General features: G+C 52.9%; 4 protein-coding genes across 6 annotated transcripts in view; 1 reads left to right on the top strand and 3 right to left on the bottom strand.

Moving 5' to 3' along the window:
- Positions 1 to 12,444, top strand: part of ZNF556 (zinc finger protein 556) — a 433,150-nt gene that overhangs the window by 79,369 nt on the left and 341,337 nt on the right. The gene's annotated exons all lie outside the window — the stretch shown is intronic.
- Positions 1 to 12,444, bottom strand: part of TIMM13 (translocase of inner mitochondrial membrane 13) — a 319,004-nt gene that overhangs the window by 129,773 nt on the left and 176,787 nt on the right. The gene's annotated exons all lie outside the window — the stretch shown is intronic.
- The window catches only part of LSM7 (LSM7 homolog, U6 small nuclear RNA and mRNA degradation associated), a 401,328-nt gene that overhangs the window by 227,834 nt on the left and 161,050 nt on the right, over positions 1 to 12,444 (bottom strand). The window lies entirely within an intron of this gene.
- GNG7 (G protein subunit gamma 7) overlaps positions 1 to 12,444 on the bottom strand; it is a 211,481-nt gene that overhangs the window by 44,207 nt on the left and 154,830 nt on the right. Inside the window, exon 3 of the mRNA XM_050771008.1 lies at positions 964 to 1,003. The gene's annotated coding sequence lies outside the window, so the exon portion shown is untranslated. The remainder of the gene's footprint in view (positions 1 to 963; positions 1,004 to 12,444) is intronic.

Genomic DNA, 12,444 nt, shown 5'->3' with positions numbered 1-12,444 from the left:
CATATACGTATATATACATATATGTATATCTATATAAACGTATATATACATGTATATACGTATATATGTATGTACGTGTATATATATATTTTTTAAGAGACCGGGTCTCACTCTATCACCTAGGCTGGAGTGCAGTGTTGTGATCATAGCTCACTGCAACCTCGAACTCCTGGGTTCAAGCAATCCTCTTGCCTCAGCCTCCTGAGTAGCTGGGACTACGGGTGCACGCCACTGTGTATACATATATATATGTGCATGTGTGTATAAAATATATGTTATAAAATATGTTATATATGTTATAAAATATGTGTTATATATAATATGTATTTTATGTTATAAAATGTTATATATATACTGTTATAAAATATATATGATATATATATATTTTTGAGACAGTCTCGCTCTATCGCCCAAGCTAGTGTACAGCGGCGTGATCTCGGCTCACTGCAACCTCCATGTGCTGGGTTCAAGCGATTTTCCTGCCTCAGCCTCCAGAGTAGCTGGGATTACAGGCGCCCGCCACCATGCCCACCTAATTTTTGTATTTTTGGTAGAGACGGGTTTTCGCCATGTTGGCCAGGCTGGTCTCTAACGCCCAACCTCAGGTGACCCGCCTGCCTTGGCCTCCCAAAGTGCTGGGATTACAGGCGTGAGCCACTGCCCCCAGCCATTTTTATATTTTTGTATCTATATCCTTGTTTAATCTTTGAAACCTTCCTGCAAAACGGAGAACGTCATCTCCTCCGCAGACAGTTGACCGGAACCCACCCAAACGGGGCAGAGCTGGTAAAAGGGGATCTGGGATTTGAACTCAGGTTTCCTGGCTCCGAGCCCAGAGCCCTTTTATGGGATGACTCAACCTCCCAGTGTGTCAGGCACACATAAAAGACTAGAGCTTGTTTGTTCCTTTTTCTAAAAAACAAGAGATTCCAAGCTCATGAAGTAAGAGAAAATGCCACATACCTTTTTTAGTTTCCTCAGGAATCACGGCTTGCTGTACACCCTGTTTAAAAAAGGATAGAGAAAGAGAAAAGCATGGTTACATATTTTTCACTTACAAGGAACTCACAGAGCTACCTCCAGCTTTTATCGGCGAACGACGTTGCTGTCCCCAAAAATGAGGCATGGGGATTCGAAACGGCCGTGCCCTCCGGAGAAAACGGGGGCAGAATCAGCTTTATTGTTTACCACCGATCCACGCGGAAAAGACCTGTAGGTTTCTGTTGCAGGACAACAGGGCAGATTATCTTTCTAGAAACTTGTGTTATTCCATTTCAGAACAAGGGAGCCCCAACCCCACACTCAACGTCCAGTCCATCAGACACACCAGTGCAAGAAAAACAAAATATCCAGGCACGGAGCCTTCCCATGGCATCCTTTGGTGTTTTTCCATCTCTGATTTCTACTTTGATGTAAGCCACGTGCCGGGCAAAGGGAGAGGTGGAAAGTGGAAACTGGGGACAAACCAATTAACCCCGAATGGAGGAAATGACAGGTATACAGGGGGCAGGAAGGCCAGGGGTCTCATGTGAGCCGCCCAGGGCCAGGAGGTCAACAGGAAGGGAAGGACGGCTCCATGTCCCCGTGATTGGTCTCCGGGGTTGGGCGGGAGGCGGGAGGACTGGGGCCTTTGGAGCTGCGGTTTTCCATGGAACAGAATCCTCTGCTCCAAGCCGGACCCTGGATACAGCTGGGTCCTGCATCCGTCTCTGATGCAGAGTGCACGGGTCGTGACAGGGCCACAGGGACCACCTTCCGTGGTCTTTCCTGACTCCCACTAAGGCCTGGAGGGAGAGGCAGGCAGCCATCTGCCTCCTTCAGCTTCGCAGCAGCCTCCTATTTTGTGGACAAGGAGGCCCAGGCAGGCAGAGGCCCCTGCCTTGCTGAGCGTCTACACCAGCCGAGGTCATGGGGCCGGGACTTATGCACAGTGAGCCCAGATGCCCGGTTCTGTGTCTCCTGGTTAGGCCACCACTGCTCTGCTGCTGAGCCACCGGTCCCACTTGGAGAAGCCAGGAGCTGCGGCACTGTCAGCGCTAGGGGAGGCTCCGTCCTGCGTAGCGAGGCTCACCCTGCAGTGGCCTTGCCCGGCGAGGTCAGCAGACGCCCCCTGCACTGGGCCCAACCCAGGCCCAACCTCCTGAGCTGTTCAAGGCCGGGCTAGGCCGGGTTCACGTGGCCGAGGCTGTTTCCCTCCTGCCCTGAAGGGCCCCTGTGGTCTCCGAAGCAGGCCCAGCCCCTCTTCCTTCAGAAACATTTGTTGTTTCCACCCACCAATGGGTTTTTTTCCACCGACACAAAGAAGAGCCACACGGCTGCTGTCCTGGGCTGGAGTCGGGCGACGCACACACGACACTTTCTCAGCAGCCCTGCGCCCCGGGGCTGCATCCCAGGCCAAGGAAGCTGAGGTCGGCGGGAAGCCTCCCCACCTTCAGCCCAGCCGGGGAGGGCGAATCCTGCCTTTTCTGGAGGCTCCCAGGTCTCAGCTGCAGGAAGGCGGTGGCTGGGGTCACCTTCTCCTAAGCCGGGGTCTCTCTCTACACCCAGCATTACGGACACCAGCGCCAGATTGTTCTCTGGGGCGGGACCATCCTGGGCTCTGCGGGGTGCTGAGCAGCGCCCCTGGCCTCCACCTGCTCCATGCCAGGAGCACCCACAGCTGTGTTGGCCACAAATGTCCCCAGACACAGCCCAGGGTCCCCTGGGGGGCAGAATCACTCCATGTGGGATCCCTGACCTCTTAGTGACCTACAGACATCCAGGGGACTGCCTCCCCTCCCACCTCTACACACACAGGCACACATGCATGCACACACACACATACACACATGCCCACACACAGACACACGCACACACATGCATACTCACACACACAGACACGCACATGTACACAAGACACACACATGCACACACATTTGCATGCACACACATGCAAACACATCATACACTCACACACACACAGACATGCACACATGCACGCTCACACACACGCACACATGCACGTGCACACACGTGCACTGTACACATGCACACATGCACACACACGCACACAGACACACGCACACAGACACGCACGTGTACACACAAGACACACATGCATACACATTTGCATGCACACACAGACACGTGCACACACAGACACACACAAGTGCACACACACACGTGCACACACACATTCACACACACATGCACGCAGGAGCAAGAGCCTCCACCCAGTCCTGCATCTAAAGCAAGGTCCTGCTAGTAAACACGCACCAACTCAAGAAACGAGGGGCTGCAGGAATTTTCCTCCCTCCCGCCCAAAGGCGCCTGCACTCACAGAAGACTCAGAGGCTCCACCTGGCCGGGTCAGCGAATGGAGCAGCAGCACGGTTCCAGGACCGTGATAGAGAAAGACGGGAAATTAGACTTCTGACCCGTCACAAACTCTGAGTAAGTGTGACGTGCCCAAGCCAGCCCGGTGTGACCTCAGCTCCTGATCCATAAAATCAGGACAGTGACCGAGGATGCTGGGGCCACCTCACCTGCAGCCCTGGGTCAGCCTCAGAACCCACAGGACTTTGACCCCGTCCCAGGCCATGGCCCTTGACCAGGGAACCACAGCTCCTCATTCTGATGGGTGACTCGGTGCATTTCTCTCTCAGGCTCACTTTTTTTTTCTTTGAGATGGAGTTTTGCTCTGTCACCCAGGCTGGAGTGCAGTAGAGCAATCTCGGCTCACTGCAACCTCTGCCTCCCTGGTTCAAGTGATTTTCCCGCCTCAACCTCCCAAGTAGTTGGGACTGCAGGCACTGGACACCACGCCTGGGTAATTTTTTATATTTTTAGTAGAGACGGGGTTTCACCGTGTTAGCCAGGTTGGTCTCGATCTCCTGACCTTGTGATCCACCCACCTTGGCCTCCGAAAGAGCTGGGATTACAGGCGTGAGCCACTGCACCTGGCCTTTCAGGCTTACTTTTAGGTGGCTGGAAATACCGCTTTTCCTCAGCACACTGTATTATTTTCATTATCCTTGCCACTGATCTGATGGGCACCGTGTCCTTTTTTTTTTTTTTTTTTGAGATAGGGTCTGTTTCCCAGGCTGGAGTGCAATGGCATGATCACAGCTCACTGCAGCCTCAACCTCCTGGGCTCAAGTGATCCTCCCTCCTCAGCCTCCTGACTAGCTGAGACTACAGGCGCATGCCACCACACCCACCTAATTTTTATTCTTGTAGAGACAGGGTTTTGCCATGTTGCCCAGGCCGGTCTCAAATTCCTGGGCTCAAGCGATCCTCCCACCTTGGCCTCCTAAAGTGCTGGGATGACAGGTATGTGCCACTGCACCTGGCCAGCAAAAAAGGTTTTAAAGGTAGATGATCAAACCGTGTATAGAACCTCAATTTTTAAAAATAAGAGTGTGTATGTAGAAGTCTGGGGAAAGGATAAAGCACTGGGATTGTGGACGATTTTCCTCTCCTTATGTGACTCTCAGATTCTGCAAAATGAAGTTATGTAACTTTCTCTTCTTCTTTTTTCTTTTCTTTTCTTTCTCTCTCTCTCTGTCTTTCTTTCTTTCTTTCTTTCTTTCTTTCTTTCTTTCTTTCTTTCTTTCTTTCTTTCTTTCCTTTTTATTTTATTTTTTTGAGACAGGTGTCATTCTGTCATCCAGGCTGGAGTGCGGTGGCGCGATCTCAGTTCACTGCAACCTCTGCCTTCTGGGCTCAAGCAATTCTTCTGCCTCAGTCTCCCAAGTAGCTGGGATTACAGGCAGCCAACCACCACGCTTGGCTATTTTTTGTATTTTTAGTAGAGACGGGGTTTCACCCTGTTGGTCAGGCTGGTCTCAAACTCCTGACCTCAAGTGATCCCCCCACCTTGGCCTCCCAAAGTGCTGGGATTACAAGTGTGAGCCACCACGCCCGGCCAGTAATATTCCTTTCATAGTCACAAAGAAGATAGATATATATATATATACACACACACACACACACACATATAGACACACACATATATACACATAGATATGTACACAGTTGATTTGATTCTCATTATTTGTGGTAGTTCTGTTCTGTGAAGTCACCATAAAAACTGAGTTTGCGAATATGAATCATTGCTCCTAGAGAATATTTTTGCAGGGTTAGTTTCCTTTGAGTTTCAGGAAACTTTCCTTTGCTTCATCTGATCAATACATGACCTTGTTCTGTGTGTGTTTCTATTTTTTTTTTGGAGACAGGGTCTCACTCTGTTGCCCAGGCTGGAGTGCAATGGCGCAATCTCAGCTCACTGCAGCGTCAATCTCCTAGGCTCAAGTGATTCTCCTGCCTTGGCCTCTGGAGTAGCTGGGATTACAGGCACCCGCCACCATATTTGGCTATTTTTTTTTTTCCCAAGATGGAGTTTGACTCTTGTTGTACAGTCTGGAGTACAATGGCGGATCTCGGCTCACTGCAACCTTCGTCTCCCGGGTTCAGGAGATTCTCCTGCCTCAGCCTCCCGAGTAGCTGGGATTACAGGCATGAGCTGCTGCGCCCGGCCTAATTTTTGTATTTATTTATTTACATATATTTTTTGAGACCGAGCCTCGGCCTGTCATCCAGACTGGAGTGCAGTGGCGAGATCTCAGCTCACAGCGACCTCTGCCTCCCGGGTTCAAGTGATTCTCCTGCCTCAGCCTCCCAAGTAGTTGGGATTACAGGCATGCGCCACCATGCCCAGCTAATTTTGTATTTTTAGTAGAGACTGGGTTTCACCATGTTGGCCAGGCTGGTCTCGAACTCCCGACCTCAGGTGATCTGCCTGACTCGGCCTCCCAAAGTGCTGGGATGACAGGTGTGAGCCACTGCGCCCAGCTGATTTTTGTATTTTTAGTAGAGATGGGGTTTCACTATGTTGGCCAGGCTGGTCTCGATCTCTTGACCTTGTGATCCGCCCACCTCAGCCTCCCAAAGTGCTGGGATGACAGGCGTGAGCCACTGTGCCTGGCTGATTTTTGTATTTTTAGTAGAGACAGGGTTTCGCCATGTTGACCAGGCTGGTCTTGAACTCCCAACCTCGGATGATCCACCTGCCTCAGCCTCCCGAAGTGCTGTGATGACAGGCGTGAGCCACGCGCCCGGCCCAAAGGCGCCTTCCTGAATGCCTGTCAATGACACGAGTGTTGAACGGGGCAGCTGCTCTCTCACTCCTGCCTGAGCAAAACTTCTCTCACCTACTGGTTCCTGCACGAGGCCCCAAGGGAGACGAGAAGGGGCCTCAGCACGAAGCCTGGGACCACTGCAAACAGCAAAATCATCAAAAAGCAGAAAAACGCAAACCCCGAGGCTCTCGCTTGACAGTAATGAGGACGCCGTCCACCTGGGAGGGGAAACGGGAGGGCGGAGCGTGGCCTCCGCTCAGGGAACGCACGCCCACAACTAATTTCTGTCTCTGCGCGTGTCCCAGGATGAGAGGGAAAAGTGCCCCAGGCACTGATTTGGGGTTCACAAATACACACCATCAAGCCAGCGAATTTGCAAATACGGACTCCATGAATGATGAGGGGGGTTACAGTACAAACCCAGCCTGTCCCTTGCAACTCCTCAGTGTGCTCAGGGCCTAGCCTGGCCAGGCACCCACCACGAGACCTGGCTGGTGGCAGGAAGGAGGGGACCGCCTTGGACCCCCACATCACCCATCCCACAGGTCTGTCTCCCACCGGCCCCCAGGGTTGACTCTCAGGAGAGGAGGTCCGACCTGCCTTAGGGGGCCCACGCAGGACCCCCGTACCTCCACACCTTATTTCTGTGTCCCACCCAGCCCTTCCCTTGAGGCAGTGATTCTCACCTGGGAGTAGCCCTGCCCCCAGGGGACCCTGGGTGGTGGCTGGGGACATTGTGGTTGTCCTGACTTGGGGGTGCTCCTGGCATGGGGCAACGCTGCGTTGCCCAGGACGGCACTACTCCAGAGAAGGATCCAGCCCTGATGTCCACAGGGCCCAGGGGAGACCGTGAATTCATTATTTGGGAAAAGGCTGGGCGCGGTGGCTCACACCTGTCATCCCAGCACTTTGGGAGGCCGAGGTGGGTGGATCACTTGATGTCAGGAGTTTGAGACCAGCCTGGCCAACATGAGGAGACCCTGTCTCTACTAAAAATACAAAAATTAGCCAGGCGTGGTGGTGCATGCCTGTAATCCCAGGTACTTAGGAGGCTGAGGCAGGAGAACTGCCTGAACCTGGGAGGCGGAGGTTGCAGTGAGCCGAGATCGCACCACTGTACTCCAGCCTGGGTGACAGAGGGAGACTGTCTCAAAAAAAAAAAAAAATTATTTGGGAAAACAATTGAGTACAATTTCTGTTCACAGTAGGCACCAGAATAAGCTCCCGATGGAGCAGACGGTGTAAACCAGGGGGACCCGCAGCTCCTGTGATTCACCTCCTCTCTCCCTCCCCACTCAGGGTGTGGATTTCATGTGTGCAGCCTCCTGGGACCTCAGTGGAGCAGAGGATCATGAGACGCAGAGTCTCTTGGGGGTCTGTGGAATCCCATAACCCAGGGGGGCTCAACCAGGATGACTCTGCTCCCAGAGGACATTAGGCAATGTCTGGGGACAGCTGTGGTTGTCATGACGGGGGGTGCCCCTGGCATGGAGTGGGTGGAGGCCGGGGACGCTGTCAGCACCCTGCAGTGCCCAGGTCGGTCCCATCCCAGGCCCCAATATCCATGGTGCCCTGGGGAGACCCTGGTTAGGTCCTGTCGCAGTTGTGGTTCCATCAGCACCGCTGCCATTGTGTGCCCAGGAAGGGTCCTGCCCTCCCCCGTCCCTTTCTCTCTGCACCCCAGCCTGGGTCCTTGACCTTCCCGGCTCTCAGCACTCTTGGACACACAATCCCCACAAGAGCCTCTCTCAGGAGGATACAAATGACACTGGTTAGCCGGGTGCGGTGGCTCATGCTTGTAATCCCAGCACTTTGGGAGGCTGAGGCGGGTGGATCACCTGAGGTCAGGAGTTTAAGACCAGTCTGGCCAACATGGTGAAACCCCGTCTTTACTAAAAATATATATATTAGAAAAAAATAATCAGCCAGGCATGGCAGCGGGTGCCTGTGATCCCAGCTACTCAGGAGGCTGAGGCAGGAGAATCGCCTGAACCCGGGAGGCAGAGGTTGCAGTGATCCGAGATTGCACCAATGTACTCCAGCCTGGGCGACAAAGGCGAAACTCTGTTTAAAAAAAAAGAAAAGACGCTGGCTTCTTTCTCTTCTTTGCACTCTGAAAAGCGCCTGACAGCAAAGTGCCCAGCAGAGGCAGCTGCCCCAGGTCGACCCGAGAAACAGGAAGCCCTGTTTCTGAGCTTCGCAGGCTCTTCTGGGAGACTGGCGGGTAATCCCCTTCCTCCGACATTTCTCTGAGAAGTTTCTCTGCATTCTGCTTCTCAGAAAGAAACCGGGGTCGGGGGCAGGCATTCGTGCCCTCCACCCACTCAGGGGTTTGCAGTAACACCCTTGGGATTTGCAGGTTCACACAGAGCCGGAGCCCTGAGTCACCGCAGCCCGGGAGCTGCCGGGGTCCCCACCTGCTCAGCCCCAGGAACACACATCTACAGTGGGCTCCTTTTTCTTTTCTTTCTTTTTTTTTTCTTGAGATAGAGTCTGGCTCTGTCACCCAGGCTGGATTGCAGTGGCGCCATCTCCGCTCACTGCAACCTCCGCCTCCCGGGTTCAAGCGATTCTCCTGCCTCAGCCTCCCAAAGTGCTGGGATTACAGGCGTGAGCCACCTCACCCCGCCCCTTTTCCTTTTCTTTTAAATGACTAACACTCATGATTTCTCTTCAGCTGAAAGCTACACTCTCTTTTAATACCTACAACAGGGTTTTTCCCCCTGGGCACTGTGGACAGTGGGGCCAGATCCTTCTCTGGGGTGGGGCCGTCCTGGGCACTGCAGGGTGCTGAGCAGCGTCCCTGACCTCCACGCACTCCATGCCAGGAGCAGATGCCCCCAGACATGACCAGAGTGTTCCCTGGTGGCGGGGGCAGAATCGCTCCCAGGCTACACTGGAATCTTAGGGGATTCCACAGACCCCCAAGAGACTGCGTCTCACGATCCTCTGCCCTGCCGAGTTCCCAGGAGGCTGCACATGTTGAAATCCACACCCTGAGTGGGGAGAGAGAGAGGTGGTGAGTCCCAGGAGCTGGGGTCCCCTGGTTTTCACCATTGGCCCCATCGGAGTTTATTCTGGTGTCCAGTGTGAGCAAGAGACAGATTCAATATTTTTCTTTCTTTTTTTTTTTGAGACAGAGTCTCTGTCGCCCAGGCTGGATCTCGGCTCACTGCAGGCTCCGCCTCCCGGGTTCGCGCCATTCTCCTGCCTCAGTCTCCCGGGCAGCTGGGACTACAGGCGCCCGCCACCTCGCCCGGCTAATTTTTTGTATTTTAGTAGAGACGGGGTTTCACCGTGTTAGCCAGGATGGTCTCGATCTCCTGACCTCGTGATCTGCCCGTCTCAGCCTCCCAAAGTGCTGGGATGACAGGCGTGAGTCACCGTGCCCGGCCCAATATTTTTCAAATAATGAACACAGGGCTCTCCCACTCCATTCTGGACATTGGGGCTGGATTGTTCTCTGGGGTGGGGCCGTCCTGGGCACTGCAGGGTGCTGAGCAGTGTCCCCGACCTCCACGCACTCCATGCCAGGAGCAGATGCCCCCAGACATGACCGAGCGTGCCCTGGTGGTGGTGGCAGAATTGCTCCCCGGCTACACTGGAATCTTAGGGGATTCCACAGACCCCCAAGAGACTCTGCTGAGTTCCCAGAAGGCTGCACACATTGAAATCCACACCCTGAGCGGGGAGACAGAGAGGAGAGTCCCAGGAGCTGGGGGTCCCCCTGGTTTACCCCATTGGCCCCATCGGAGTTTATTTTCCAGCGTCCGGTGTGAGCAAGAGACAGACTCAGTATTTTTCAAATAACGAACACAGGACTCTCCCTCGCTGTATTCTAGAGACTGGGGCTGGATCGTTCTCTGGGGTGGGGCCGTCCTCGGCACTGTAGGGTGCTGAGCAGCGTCCCTGGCCTCCACCCACTCCATGTTGGGAGCACCCCGTAGTTGTGACTACCAGAAATGTCCCCACACTCTACTCAGGCTCCCAAGAGAACCGCTCCCAAGCATTACAGAGGTCACACTTTTGTTTTGCTTTGTTTTGAGATAGGTTTCATTTCTGTCGCCCAGGCTGGAGTGCACTGGCACGATCTTGGCTCACTGCAACCTCTGACTCCTGGGTTCAAGTGATTCTCCTGCCTCAGTCTCCCTATAGTAGCTGGAACTGCGGGTGTGCACCACCACGCCTGGCTAATTTTGGGATTTTTAGTAGAGATGGGCTTTCGCCATGTTGGTCAGGCCGGTCTTGAATTCCTGACCTCAAGTGATCCGTCCACCTCGGCCTCCCAAAGTGCTGGGATGATGGGCATGAGCCACTACACCCAGCCCAGGTCACACTTTTGAACCCTTCAGTGGGCTCATTTTAAGTGAATTTTTAGCCTAATGGTCAACTGTCGAGTTATTTAAACCTTCCCACCCAAGCTTCCTTGGTCCAGAGAGGATCTGAAGCTCATCCATAAACAACACAGCAGCATTGCAAATCTGGGAATGGAGGAGACTGTGAAGGCGGTATTTGGGGGTTGGGTGGGGTGGGGGAAACAGCAAGAAAAAAATCAAAGGATGGTTAGCCAAATGAGAATGGCGTTCGTGTGTGTAAGGGCGGGCTCCTGTTTAAGTGTAGGTAATTTTCAACTCAAGAAAAAGCATGTGTATTGAATGCAGGGGGTTGAATAGCATCCAGCAAAAGCTCACATCCTCTTGGAAGCTCGGCATGTAACCTTCTCAGAGACAGGGGCTCTGCAGACGGAAGATGATAGGGATCTTGGGATGAAATCATCATCCTGTTTGTAGGGTGGGCCTTAAATCCAATGACTGGTGTCCTTTTAAGAAGGAGAGACACAGGCCGAATTCGGTGGCTCACACCTGTAAACCCAGAACTTTGGGAGGCCAAGGCAGGAGGATCGCTTCAGGCCAGGAGTTCGAGACCAGCCTGGCCAACATGGTGAAATCCCATCTCTACCAAAAATACAAAAGTTAGCCAGGCGTACGCCTGTAGTCTCAGCTACTTGGGAGGCTGAGGCATGAGAATTGCTTGAACCCAAGAGGTGGGGGCTGCAGTGAGCCAAGATGGTGCCACTGCACTCTAGCTTGGGTGGCAGAGCGCCACTCTGTCTCAAAACAAACAAACACCAAGAAGGAGAGATTTAGAGGCGCAGAGGAGACGACACGGCTGTGTGGGGATGGAGGTGGAGACTGGAGTGACACGGCCACCAGCCAAAGACTGCTAGAGTCCCCAGAAGCTGGGAGAAACAGGAAGAACCCTGCCCCTGGAGTCTCTGGAGGGAGCCCAGCCCTGCAGACACCTTGATCTCAGACTTTTGGCCTCCAGAACTGGGAGAGGAGACTGTTATAAAATGTCTTTTATTTAAAGCCCTGCAATCTGTAGTAATGTGCATGGCACCCTAGGAAATAATACATTGGTCATTAAAAAAAAAAAAAAAAAAGGAATCAGGCCAGATGCAGTGGCTCATGCCTGCAATCCCAGCACTTTGGGAGGCTGAGGCAGGAGGACCACTTGAGACTAGGAGGTTGAGACCACCCTGGTCAACATGGTGAGACCCTTTCTCGAAATGGAACGAAATGAAATAAATACAATAAAATATCAGCAGAGCTTATGTGTTTCTCTGTAGCCGTGACAACGGAAGACCCTGAGGTGGAGAGGACGACGCCTTCCTATTGGAATCATGGGCTCAGAGTACGTGGGAAGAGCAGAAAACATGTACAACCCTCACACAATGCGTGCGCCCTGCAGGCTCAAAAACCACAGCTGTGCCGGGCGCGGTGGCTCATGCCTGTCATCCCAGCACTTTGGGAGGCCGAGGCGGGTGGATCCTGAGGTCAGGAGATCGAAACCAGCCTGGCCCACATGGTGAAACCCGCTCTCTACTGAAAAAAGACAAAAAGCTGAACGTGGTGACCCACGCCTATAATCCTAGCTACTCGGGAGGCTGAGGCAGGAGAATCGATTGAATCGGGAAGGCGGAGCTTGCAGTGAGCCGAGATCACACCACTGCACTCCAGCCTGGGTGACACAGCGAGACTCTGTCTAAAACAAAAAGTTAAATTAAAATAAAAAATAATAAATAAATAAATAAATGATAGTAGAAAACAACAATTTAAAAATTAAAAGATCAGGCTGGGCGCAGTGGCTCATGCCTGTCATCTCAGTGCTGTAGGACGCCGAGGTGGGTGGATCCTGAGGTCAGGAGATCGAGACCAGCCTGGCCCACATGGTGAAACCCCGTCTCTACTAAAAAAAATACAAAAATTAGCTGGAGGTGGTGGCACATGCCTGTAATTCCAGCTACTTGGGAGGCTGAGGCAAG

Source organism: Macaca thibetana, chromosome 19 (assembly GCF_024542745.1).
Source record: "Macaca thibetana thibetana isolate TM-01 chromosome 19, ASM2454274v1, whole genome shotgun sequence".
Taxonomy (NCBI): domain Eukaryota; kingdom Metazoa; phylum Chordata; class Mammalia; order Primates; family Cercopithecidae; genus Macaca; species Macaca thibetana.
The sequence above is the reverse complement of the archived record's forward strand: the minus strand, read 5'-3'. Positions and strand labels throughout refer to the sequence as shown.